Source organism: Monodon monoceros, unplaced genomic scaffold (genome assembly GCF_005190385.1).
Source record: "Monodon monoceros isolate NGI ecotype Baffin Bay Population unplaced genomic scaffold, NGI_Narwhal_1 Super_Scaffold_7, whole genome shotgun sequence".
Classification (NCBI taxonomy): Eukaryota; Metazoa; Chordata; class Mammalia; order Artiodactyla; family Monodontidae; genus Monodon; species Monodon monoceros.
The window spans coordinates 53,249,439-53,262,469 of NW_021703784.1; the positions used below are offsets into that span (position 1 = coordinate 53,249,439).

Below are 13,031 nucleotides of genomic sequence, written 5' to 3' on the forward strand. Positions count from 1 at the left end.
GATCATTTCTTTTGCTGAAGAAGCTTTTTAGTCTGATGTCCCACTTTGTTTTTGCTTTTGTCAGTTGTGTTTTGGTGTCATATCCAAAAAATTGTCGCCAAGACCAATGCCAACTAGCTTTATCCTCATGTGTTTTTCTTTTTCTAGGAGTTTTATGGTTTAAGGTCTTACATTTAAGTTTTTAATCCATTTCTAGTTAATTTTTGTGAATGGTGTAAAGGTAGGGGTCCAATTTCATTCTTTTACATGTGACTCTCCAGTTTTCCTAGCACCGTTTATTTGAAAAGACTATCCTTTCCCTGTTGAGTATTCTTGGCTCCCTTGTCAAATGTTAGTTGACCAAATGTGCCTGGGTTTATTTCCATGCTCTTGGTTCTGTTCCATTGGTCTATGTGCCTGTTTTTATGCATTTAATCTTTAAGATATCTTTCTGTGGTAGTTGGCATTTGCTTCATTTAAACTCAAGGAAACTGAGACAAAGAAATGTTTTGCCCTAGGTCACATGGCTAAAATGTATTCAAGTCATTTTGATTCCAAAGCCTCTGTCTTCAACTATATCACCTTACCGCCTGGTATGGCATGTGGAAATTGTTCCTAAACCTCAGTAAACTTCCCTGTTTCTCTTGTTCCCACATATAAGAATATAGGCATAGGTATAGTTGGATTTACATTTATTATTTCCACATGGGGGAACATGTACTTTCATATAATTTTGTATTATAAACAACACCTTGTAAATTAATAATAACCCAGTAATTTAATTGCATTTATATTGAGAGTGTATTGCAAGTTGTTTAAACAGCACCACTTCAGAGGCAGCCACACACATCACCACAGAACTGTGAGTGCAAAAAATGAAATTTAGAGAGATGATATTTACATCAGCTTCAGCAATGAGGGTATGGATGAGTCATGATTGAACCATGATGTATACATATCTTAAAGTCTAGTTATTAGAAAATTATAGGACAAAAATGCTGCTGGTGCAAATATGTGTCACTGCGTGTTCTCTAACACTTAACAACCTTAACAAACAAAAAGGGGGGAGCTAAACTAACAGTAATTTTAAATTAAAGAGGAAGAATATTAGCAATTGAAAATCACAGCAAACTGAAGACAATACTACAATGAGGATTTAATACTCTGATAACAGAAAGTCCATTCCCCAAATTAAGAGCATTCCAGCTATCTGGGTGAGGTAATGTGCAGCAGGAGGCAAATCGGGGTTAAGATTGGCCTGGCAGACAGACTTCTTAGTGGAATACTGAATTTAGACTCTTTAATAAATTCTAGTAGCCGCCCAATTTTAGTTTATGAATATCACATTTTATTAATGGATAATTCACTTAGTAGGTGACTAATGAAAATGAAAGTTTATAAAATTTTGAATTTTGAGGCCCATCAGTAAGACTCACGTCCATCAGTAGATCATTTTTAAAGAATCCTTTACATAGGGGGAAAAGCAGAGAGGATTAGGGTCAGAAAAGGCTGGTCTTAAAAGGCTGGTCTTTCCAGGTCTGAGACCTTGAGCAAGAATCTCAGCTGGACTGAGCTTGAGAGTCTGCGAATCACTCAGTGGCGTGCTGGAACTGGCTCATATCGGTGTTGGAGAGCTCATGGTTAAATTTCCAAGAATTCTGCAGGCCAGTTGTTAAGCCATTGGTAGCCTGATATCAGCAACAATGGGAGTATTACACTCCAAAAATCAGCAAACACTACAAATCAGGGATTTTTTTTTAGATGGTTTAAAATTTTTTTTAGTGCGGTAAAATTGGTATATAACATTATATAAGTTTGAGGTGCACATTATAATTTAATATTTATATACACTAAAAAGTGATCTCCACAATAAGTCTAGTTACCACCTGTCACCATATTGCTTATCCCTTTCACCCATTTTTCCCATCCCTCAACTCCCAACACCTCTGTTAACCATCAATCTGTTCTCTGTATCAATGAGTTTTGTTTTGTTTTATTTGTTCATGCATTTTGGTCTTTAGATTCCACATATAAGTGGAATCATACAGTATTTGTCTTTCTCTGTCTGACTTATTTCACTTAGCATAATACCCTCAAGGTCCATCCATTTGTCAAAAATGGCAAGATGTCATTCTTTTTTATTCTTTTTTATGGCTGAGTAGTATTCCATATATATGGAATATATATAAAATTTATATTTTATATATATTCCATATATATAAAACAATTTCTTTATCACTTCATTCATCGTTGGACATAGTTATTTCCATATCTTGGCTATTGTAAATAAAGCTGCAGTGAACATGGGGGCACATATATCTTTTCAAATTAGTGATTTCGTTTTCTTGGGAAAACTGGAATTGCTGGATCATACAGTAGTTCTATTTTTTTTGGGGGGGTGCTCCGGGTCTTCATTGCTGCGTGCAGGCTTTCTCTAGTTGTGGTGAGCGGGGGCTACTCTTTGCTGCAGTCCGTGGGCTTCTTATTGCGGTGGCTTCTTTTGTTGCAGAGCATGGGCTCTAGGTGCAGAGGCTTCAGTAGTTGCAGCAGGTGGGCTTCAGTAGTTGTGGCATGTGGGCTCAGTAGTTGCAGCGCGCATGCTCTAGGGCACACAGGCTTCAGTAGCTGTGGCGCGCAGGCTTAGTTGCTCTGTGGCATGTGGGATCTTCCTGGACCAGGGATCGAACTCATGTCCCCTGCATTGGCAGGCAGATTCTTAACCACTTCACCACCAGGGAAGTCCTGGTAGTTCTATTTTTAATATTTTGAGGAATCTCCATAGTGGCTGCACCAGTTTACATTCCCACCAACAGTGCACAAGTGTTCTCTTTTCTCCATATCCTTTCTACCACTTGTTATTTCTTGTCTTTTTGATAATAGCCATTATAACAGTTGTGGTTTTGATTTGCATTTCCCTGATAATTAGTGATGTTGTACATCTTTTCATGTGCCTGTTGGCCATCTGTCTGTTTTCTTTGGAAGAATGTCTATTTATTATAGATTCTCCAAGTCAAGGACTCCCCCCCCAACCCCCCCAGAAAACTGGCTTACCAGCATACCATTGTTTCATTCTTCCCTTCCCTCCAAAATATCACCAAATTCTGCAAAGAGGAAATAATGATTCCTCTATGAGCATTAAATTGTTTTGATATTGAACCAAAGCTAGGTAATCAATAAATATTCATTTTGTAGGGTGGCTACTAGGCATGATCCCATTTAATTCCTTTACAGGTAGATGTTATTATCCTCAATGAGAATTACATTTTTGAAAATACCTGAGAACAAACTACTGATGCTCAAAACATTACATGAATTTCGCAGCTATTATATTGAGTGGAAGAAGCCGGACACAAAATAATACATACTGTATTATTTCATCTATATGAAATTTAAGAACTGATACAAGTTCAAGAACTGATGGAAGATTATAGAAGCCAGAAGAATGCTTATCTCCAGTGGGGAGGAGAGTGGTGACTGAGAAGGGGTGTGAAGGAAACATTTGAGTGCTGGAGTGTTTCTCTATTGTGATCCAGATAGGGGTTACACAGATGCATAAAGACGCAAAGATTCATCACAATATACACTTAAGATGATTGCACTTTATCATAAAAGTAATTTTTACTTCAATAAAAAATTTAGTAAAAGGTATGTTATACTAAAACGTAAAAGAAGAATCTGAGAAAGTATGTTTTATAAACTGGTAAGCACTTCAAAGTCTCTTTTACCTTAAAAATTTGAGATGCCTTTGACAACCTCCCTTCTCCTAGTTTCTCCCTCTCTGTGGCCATTCAGTCTCTCTAAGGTTCGGTTGGCTTTTCTCTGCCTGTCTTGTAAGCATTGTGTCCCCAGAGTTCTGTCCTTATAACTCTCCTCACTTTATGTACTATTGGCAATCTCTGTAGCTCCAACTCCTGACACAATTTCCTAACCTCCAGGTCACACTCTTTTCTCCTCTGTACCCATACTCATTCATTGAACAACTACATACTGGGTTGTCTTTACTGGGTGTCTTATGCCAAGTACTGTTCTTGGCACTAGGCCATGTCAGTCAACGAAACAGAGATCTTTGCCTTCATGGAGCTTATGTGCCCAGGTCGCTCTCCCTGGGCCTACCAAGACTCAGATGTCCCAAATGATCTCATTATCTTCACCCCTTGATTCTCCCTAACCTCAAACTTGTTTTTCCCATGCATCTTCCATCTCTGTGATTGCACTGTCATCCTCTCAGAAACTCGGAATCATCCCTGACCCCGCTTCAACAAATCACCATCGGCTGACTATTACATGTCCTGAATATCTCTCAGAACCCTCCACTTGTCTGTATTTGCACTGCCCTGCCCCATTCTCATTCTTTCCCATTTGACTTACTAACTGGTCTCTCTGCCTCCAGTCTTCTTCCTGCCTATCACTCTCCATACAGCCGCTAGAATGATTATAAAATGCAAATCAGGACAAGTTGCTTTCTGCCTAAACCTGTCCAGTAAAAGTCTAAATTCCTTACCTTGTTCTCATATTCTCAGCTGTCAGGATATAAGCATAGCTGCTGAAACCTGGGTTCACATCCCTGCTTACCAGCATAAACTTGGGCAAAATTGTTTTAGCCTTTAGCCTTACTTCCCCATCTATAAAATGGGAATGATAATAGTACGGACGTCGAGTTGTTATGGGGATTAAATTTATTATTGCACACAAGGTACTAAGAACAGTGCCTGGTCCTCAGTATATACTCAAGAGGTCTGGTTTTCTTTTAGACGGTGCTGTAATGTTTAAATAAGTTAAAACATCTAAGAGGCTTTGCACAGCACCCAGCCTGTCTTAAATACTCTGTAATGTCAATGTTGTTGCCTCTCTAGCCTTACTTCTTGCCCTTCTTCCACACAAACCTGACTCAGCCCTATGGGGCTGGCTATGGTTCTCTTTCTTACACGTCCCTTGGTTCCTCCCTTTCCTGTCTTTTTCCTGGATGTCTCCCACCGATCCTTCAAGTCTCTGCTCAGGCACCAGCCCCTGGCTGCCTCAGCCCAAGCTGGATTGGTGGCTCCTCCTCTGTCTCTCCGTCTTAGAACCTGTGCTTGCCTCTATTACAGAACGTAGTAATTGTTTATTTAAAACATACTAAGAAGCATCCATCAACAGATGAATGGATAAGCAAAATGTGGTATATACATACAATGGGATATTATTCCACCTTAAGAAGGAATGAAGTACATCATGGATGAACCTCGAAAACATTGTGCTAGGTAAAATAAGCCAGGATTTAGAGCCAAGATTAGAACAGTTAGGCTAAATTGCTCTAAATCCTGTCTTCACCAGGCTGTGTGACCTGGTGTAAGGTATACAGCTTCTCTATGTTTTCGTTTCTTCATCTGTAAAAATAGGTAAATTTCTTTTATAAAGTTGTTTGAAGTAATGTGTGTAGAATACTTGACATATAACCTGGATAATGGTAAGCACTCAATAAGTGTTTTCCCTTATTATTTTTCAGTTGTGATCTCTTTGGGCACAGGCTCTATAATCTCTGTCACAGTTCCTTGATAATGGTTTCAGATTCCACATTGCAACCAACCTTGAAGAACATATTGCAACAAATTAAATGTAGAAGCAGATATAATCATCCAGTTGTGTTCCATTGATCTAGATAGTAAAAAGATTTTTTAAAAAATGCTACTCTTCTTGCTAGATTTTTTTTGTTTGAGTAAATATAGTTATTTTCTGTAAAACCTTTTCTTTATGTTAATGTAGAAAGGAATTACTAATGTTATTTTAAAATAAATTAGTATTTAAAATTTTCTCAGTTTTAATTTCTAATATGGTAAATGTTGATAGATAGAACCTATATAAACAATGTTCCTTGGATCCTCAGTAATTCTTAAGAGTGTAAAGGAGTCCAGAGACCAAAAAGATTGAAAACCACTGTCCTGCCTTGCAGTTGGATCCCTGCCACACCACCCAGGACAACTGGCCTCCAGTCTGTGCTTTAGCACTTCACAGGATGGGGAGGTCATCACCTCCTGGAGCAGCTGGTTTTATCTTTGGGCTACTCTGCCTCTTAGAAGGTTCTTGCAATGAGTCAAAAATCTTTGTTTTGGAGGCTCCCGCTGACAGTTCTTAGACCCACCGCTTATTTTCACACATTGCAATTTGGAACCCTCTTTCAGGTCTGGAAGACAGTCATCAATTCCCCTTTGTGGTGGTCCCAGAGGGAATCACCCTGTCCTTCGTGTGACTAAAGTGCATATGTATTTTTCTGAGTCAGCCAGTGATTTGTAGGAAGCATTGCCAAGCTAGATAGCTCACAACTGCTTTTCCAGGAACCAGAAGATTATCTCCAGTCCCACACTGAATTTGAGAAACTCATTTTGTTGTTGTTTTTACCAATAAATTAAAAATTTCCATTATAAATCACATATGTTTCTTAAGGAAAATAAAGTAGGGAAAAAGAGACTTAAAAATGGAAATGGGGTCATGATTAGTGCTGACTTTCTTGTCTTGGTATCTAGCTCCCTTTCAGGCTTGCCCTGAATGCCATTTTTTTCAGCAATTCCTAAAGCAGTTATATGTACTATACCTCCAGAGGTCTGCCAGGTTGACAGGCTGCCTGCTGCCTGGTCAGTCCCCAGCCCTTTAAGGACAGCTGAGGAGGGGCACTCAGAGGAAACAGGAAGCTCTCAAGGAACGTGATTCTTGTACTACCTGAAGGTATTTTAGGCCAGATCTCTCCAGGCAAGGTGGGGTCAGAGGGGATAGACGCTTTACTACAACAGAGATTAGTAAATTTTTTCTGCATTTTTGGGAGGTAAAAAATGAAGTTCTTATGGAAATTCTACTTCTGGGAATCTATTCTAAGGAAATGATGAGAGATTTAAATGGTGTTATGTGTCTATCATTATTCATAAAACTTGGAAACAAGCTAAATATTCTACAATAAATGTTCAGTTTAAAAACTATCTATAAGGGAATAGGGGGTATATGGGAAATCTCTGTACTTTTCCCTCAGTTTTGCTGTGAACCTAAAACTGCTCTAAAAAAATGAAAATCTTAAAAAAGAAACCTGTCTATGTGCTTGTATATTCTGTGCTGGTTAATAATAAATTACATTTACAAAATCTTTTTAATGATGTGGGAAAATTCTCAACATAGAGTGTTAGTTGCTTAATATATGACTAGTATACAGTTTTTATATAAATATTTGTTGACTGAAAATTGAAAAAAGCAGATAAGAAACTATACATACAGTACAGTCTTGATTGTATAAATATTTTTGTTACAGGGTGAAAAAAATGGATGACACCAATGTATCTCACATGGAGGAAACTGTCTTTATGAAAACTCTTTGAAATGCCCTGCAGACACAGATGTCAGCAGATGCCCAGCTCAGACAAGGGGAAGCTGTTTTGCATGAAACAAAGAGAGGAACATGGTTTATTGCTTGTGAAAAGGAGGGGGAAGAAAGAAGGTATTGGTCAACACTCTTGCAATTGCAAATGACAGAAATTTAACTCAATGTGGCTTAAGGGAAAACCCAGATATCTAGTTAGACATGGTTGGATTCAGGAAGTCAAACTTTGTCATCCATATCTGTGTTTTCTCTCCATCTCTTGATTTTGTTTTCCTTTGTCTTGATTCACTCTCAAGCAGACTCTTCACTTGTGCTGGCAAAGATGGGCACTAGCAATGCTAGGCTGACCTTTCTACCAGCTCAGTGACCCCAGGGGTAAGAGTCCTTCACTCACCAAGAGTTCTCTCAAGTCTATCCCTGAGTAGCAGTCTGGCCGGGGAGCTGGAATGTACAGATTATCTGGGTTTCGTCACTAGTTTGGATCACTGGAATAGGCTGGGGTCAGCCCTGCTCAAGTCATTTAGAAGTTCCAAAAATAATTTGCAGCGTTCCTGGCATGGAGCTTCTAGAACCCTTGGAATTTCCTGAGTGACTAAAGTGTCTTTATTATTCATGAGTCCCTTGGATCACTCCTGAGTTTATGCTAATGAGGGCACTCATGGTGGGACCCTGCATAGCTTCAAGATTGAGACTGGTCACCAGAAAGACCAACCACTGATTAGAAGGTTGGGACTTTGAGCCAGCCCAACCTCCAGGGAGGGGAGAAGGATTGAGTTCAAGTGCATGGTCCATGATTTAATCAATGAAACTCCAATAAACCTTTGGACAGCAAAGCTCAGTGGAAGTTCCTTGTTGGTGAACTCATGTTGGGAAGATGAGGTGCCCTCATCCCATGGGGAGAGGGCACAGAAGCTCTGTGTTCAGGACCTTCCAGACCTTGCCCTATGTGTCTCTTCATTTGGCTGGTCTGATTTGTATCCTTTAAAACTCTAATTGTAAGTATAGTGCTATCCTCAGTTTTGTGTCATTCTGCTGAATTATAGAACCTGAGCGGGGTTGGAGGAACCCTCTGGATTTGTAGCCAGTTGGTTGGGAGTATGGGTGGCCTGGGCCCCTACTTGCTCCTGGTGTCTGGAGTGGGGGCAGTCTTGTTGGAGACTGTGCCCTTACAGCTGTGGAGTCTGACAATAACTCTGGTTGCTTAGTGTCAGAATTGAAATTGCAGCACAACAGATGACGTCAGAATAGTTGGGGTTGAAACAGAATAGGATTGAGTCTGGATCCATGCACTGCAGAACAGTGGAAGAGGTGTGGAGCCAGGAGCCTAGAGGCCAGGTGGTTATGATAACAGAAGATCACTGGGAGGAAACTGAAATCTTGAAGAGGGCTTTGGATTTTCACAGGATAGGGAGTTGGAGAGAAGAGGAGTTTAAGCCAATTTTATCTCAACCTTTCAGCAGAGGAGGGTCCCCAACTGAACTGAGTTACATACATTCATCTTTGCTATAAGAATCTGTGTTCACAGGCTTTCACTTTTATGAAGTGATTACAACTAGTTTTTCCAAGTGAACAAAGTTCTTTTACTCACTTATGGTCAGACTCACTTATCTTACACATGTGCATTCAAAGACCTTCCAGTCACTCTCAGAGCCAGGTGTAGAAGCAGAGAATGGAAGTGCTGGCTGATGCAGGATAGTGGATTTGCAAGGCGAGTGCAAGAAAAAGTCAAGAGGGCAAGATACATCAACGAGGATGGGTCTGTTCTGTCTGTAAAAGCCCCAAATGCCAGAAAGTTCAGTGGTGTGTGTGTGTGTGTGTGTGTGTGTGGTGGCAGCACATATCAACTCAATGTTTTAGGGAGCAGTATGAACTCAGGACCATATCAGCTCACATAAATTAACATTCCCACTTCTGGCTGGTTTGATGAATACTCCTGATTCATAAGTCAATGTGTGAGTTTCCCCATAGAGCAGGCCCTCCACAAAAATATGTAAAATACCTTATTGTATTTTCCTCACAAATAATCACTGAGAATGGTTGAGTCTTATTCCCTTTGTCTTTTGTTTTTAAACCAGGGTTAATAATAAAATAAACTTTAGGTTTTTTTTGTTTTTTTTAAATTTATTTTATTTTTGGCTGCGTTGGATCTTCCTTGCTGCACACAGGCTTTCTCTAGTTGTGGTGAGTGGGACTACTCTTCACTGCGGTGTGTGGGCTTCTCATTGCGGTGGCTTCTCTTGTGGAGCACGGGCTCTAGGTGCGTGGGCTTCAGTAGTTGTGGCTCGCGGGTTCTAGAGCACAGTAGCTGTGCACAGGCTTAGTTGCTCCGCGGCATGTGGGATCTTCCCAGACCAGGGCTCGAACCCGTGTCCCCTGCATTGGCAGGCAGATTCTTAACCGCTGTACCACCAGGGAAGCCCTAGTTTAGTTTTAATAAGCCATTGTCACAATCAGGATCATAAACATATCCGTCACCCCCAGAGTTTTTGGTGCCCTTTGTGATCTCCCTCCCACTCTTTCTCCCAAACCCAGACAACAACTGATCTCCTTTCTGTCACTATAGATTTGTTCACATTTTCTAGAATATTTTAGCAATGGAATCATATGCTATATATTCTTTTTTTATGTGGCTTCTTTCACTCAGCATAATTTGTTGAGATTCATAACTTGTTCATTCTTTTTTATTGCTGGGTAGTATTCCATTGTATGAATATACCTCAATTTGTTTATCCATTCACTTGTTGATGAACATTGGTACAATTGCATAAGTTTTGATATACATATACACATGTGGAGCCATTGCTCCAACCAAGATACCCATCACCACCAAAAGTTTATCTCCAGTGTTTGGCTATTACAAATAAAACTACTATGAATATTCATGTAAGAGAACTTCTATGGATATAGCTTTCATATGTTTTCTCTTTAGTAAGTATCTAAGATTAGAATTATTACATCATTTGGTAGGTATACCTTTAACTTTTTAAGACACTTCCAAACTGTTTTTTAAGAAACTGTTTTCTAACCTAGTATACATCACCACTCTTCTAAATTCTCACCAACACATGGTTTGGTAAGTCTTTTTAATATTTTACATTCTAAAAAGTATATAGTGGTATTTTATCATGGTTTTAACTTGCATTTCCATAATGGCTAATGATATTGAGCAACTTTTCATATGTTGTTAAGAGTTTTATGCATTTTCTTCCTTTCTTTTTCCTGTTCTTTATATGTATATATTAACCCTTTACTATATGGGGAAAAATGCTTCCCCAAATTTTTGCTCATTACTGAAATTTCATATTGATGGCTAATAATTTCTATTATAATTAATGTAATAACTATGGTGTTTTCTAATGGAAAAGTAGGTCTAAGCTTGATATTATAATAATATTGATAGTGAACTCCAACCTTTAGATGACTCTAAATTTTGTCATTTTATGAATAAAAGGTGAAAAGTTCTGAAGCAACTGAGAATTTAGCAGCAGTTGCAGTATTGATGTTAGCCATTTTCTTATTTTTTGGAAGCTCTGAAAATCAGTGTGATCTTACTCTGCAATGAGTTTGGGAACTGCTTTGCCCAAAATCAGAGTGATTTTTGTAAAAGATAAAACATTTATTTCAGCTCAACATGGTGGCCTCTGAGAATACATTTAGGAGAGAACATCAACTAATGCAATCTTACTATATTTTCAGAGACTCTGAATGTTCATCTTTAAATGGAATATTCTCTTTGTATTAGGGGACTTGCATAAGTTGCATTTATAGACACCCTGGGCATAAATTCAGTGTGTAAAATCTGGCTCAATCTTCCCATTCCAGATGAGGAAACTGGGGCCCTGGGAAGTAGAGATTTGTCCAAGGGAATCTGGTGAGATAGTGGCAGTGAGCACAGTTTAGGTAAGGTGGGCAATGCTCTCTATCCTGTCTCTTCTCTGAGTGAGATCAACAGTGAGTAAATTATAAGACCATAGAAAGTGAGTGCTGAAAGGAGAATTAGAGACCACTCAGTCTACTCCTCTTATTGTAAAGGGAGAAAACTGAGGCCTGTGGCAGGGGAGCAGCATGTCCAAGGCCATGCATAGAAAGTTTATCACATAATTGAGACTGAAAGTTGGGTCTCCTGATGCTTAGTTTTCAGGATGGCTGAGCAGGTCTGCTGCCTCTCCAGTGAATGAAGGGCCAGAGTCCGGGACTTCGCACAAAACTTTGATGGGATTTGGAAGATTTCCTTGTGGAGGTGACAAGCACTCGAGTTGTCTTTATAGCCCCAGTAATAAGATGATGGCATCATCCATATTCCCTCTACCAATGACTCTTCCATGGCAACGTAGCTGAGACTGAGGCTAAAGGGCCAAAAAGGTAAGGATGCTCTCCTTAGCAGATGAAAAGTCATGCATGTGTCTCTTTCCGTGCATCATTCATTTGGCCGCCCATTTTTCCATCCCTTCATCCATCCACACACCATTCAACAAAACCTACTCTGGCCATTATCCTTGCCATTGAGGAGCTCCCTGACTCTTGGGAAAGGCAGACATGTAAACAATGAATTAAGATACAAAATGTAATAAAGAAATAACTAAAGGGACTTCCCTGGTGGCGCAGTGGTTAAGAATCCGCTTGCCAATGCAGGGGGCATGAGTTCGAGCCCTGGTCCGGGAAGATCCCACATGCCATGGAGCAACTAAGCCCGTGCGCCACAACTACTGAGCCTGCGTTCTAGAGCCCACAAGCCACAACTACTGAGCCTGTGTGCCACAACTACTGAAGCTCACGAGACTAGAGCCCGTGCTCTGCAACAAGAGAAGCCACCACAATGAGAAGCCTGCACATGGCAACCAAGAGTAGCCCCCGCTCACTGCAACTAGAGAAGGCCTGTGCGCAATGAAGACCCAACGCAGACAAAAATAAATAAATAAATTAAAAAGAAAAAAAAAAGAAAGAACTAAAGATTCATTGGAAAACCTAAGAGGTATTACCTAATCCATCTAGGGTAGAAGAAAGAAGAGAGGGCAAGAAAAGTCTTCCCAGAGGTGTTAGCATGTGTTAAGTCTAGAAAGATGAGCAGGAAATATTCAGATGAAGAACAGAAAGGAGGAAATGCATTCCAGGATGACGGAACAGCCTAAGCAAAGATACCTCTAAAATTCTATGAATAATATCACCATTTATTTTAAAAGTATGTGTGTTTGGGCTTCCCTGGTGGCGCAGTGGTTGAGAGTCCGCCTGCCGATGCAGGGGACACGGGTTCGTGCCCCGGTCCGGGAAGATTCCCACATGCTGCGGAGTGGCTAGGCCCGTGAGCCATGGCTGCTGAGCCTGTGCATCCGGAGCCTGTGCTCCGCAACGGGAGAGGCCACAACAGTGAGAGGCCCACTTACCGCAAAAAAAAAAAAAAAAAATTATATGTGTTTACATGTATATGATATAAAAGGGATTATACACTAAAATGTTAATAATAGCTATTTATGGTGGGATTATAGGTGACCTTATAGAATTTCATTTTTAATTTTCATCCATTTTTTAAAAAAATAAATTTATTTATTTTATTTATTTATTTTTGGCTGCACTGGGTCTTCATTGCTGCTCGCGGGCTTTCTCTAGTTGCAGCAAGTGGGGGCTACTCTTCGTTGTGGTGCGCAGGCTTCTCATTGCGGTGGCTTCTCTTGTTGCAGAGCACGGGCTCTAGGCACGCGGGCTTCCGTAGTTGTGG

At 40.0% G+C, this 13,031-nt stretch overlaps 1 long non-coding RNA gene across 1 annotated transcript in view; it reads left to right on the plus strand.

Annotated features, from left to right (window-relative positions):
- LOC114886869 overlaps positions 1-11,847 on the plus strand; it is a 77,374-nt gene extending 65,527 nt beyond the window's left edge. The window contains exons 5-6 of the long non-coding RNA XR_003791442.1: positions 7,250-7,435; positions 11,453-11,847. This is a non-coding gene — a long non-coding RNA (uncharacterized LOC114886869). The remainder of the gene's footprint in view (positions 1-7,249; positions 7,436-11,452) is intronic.
- Positions 11,848-13,031: the final 1,184 nt, after the last annotated feature.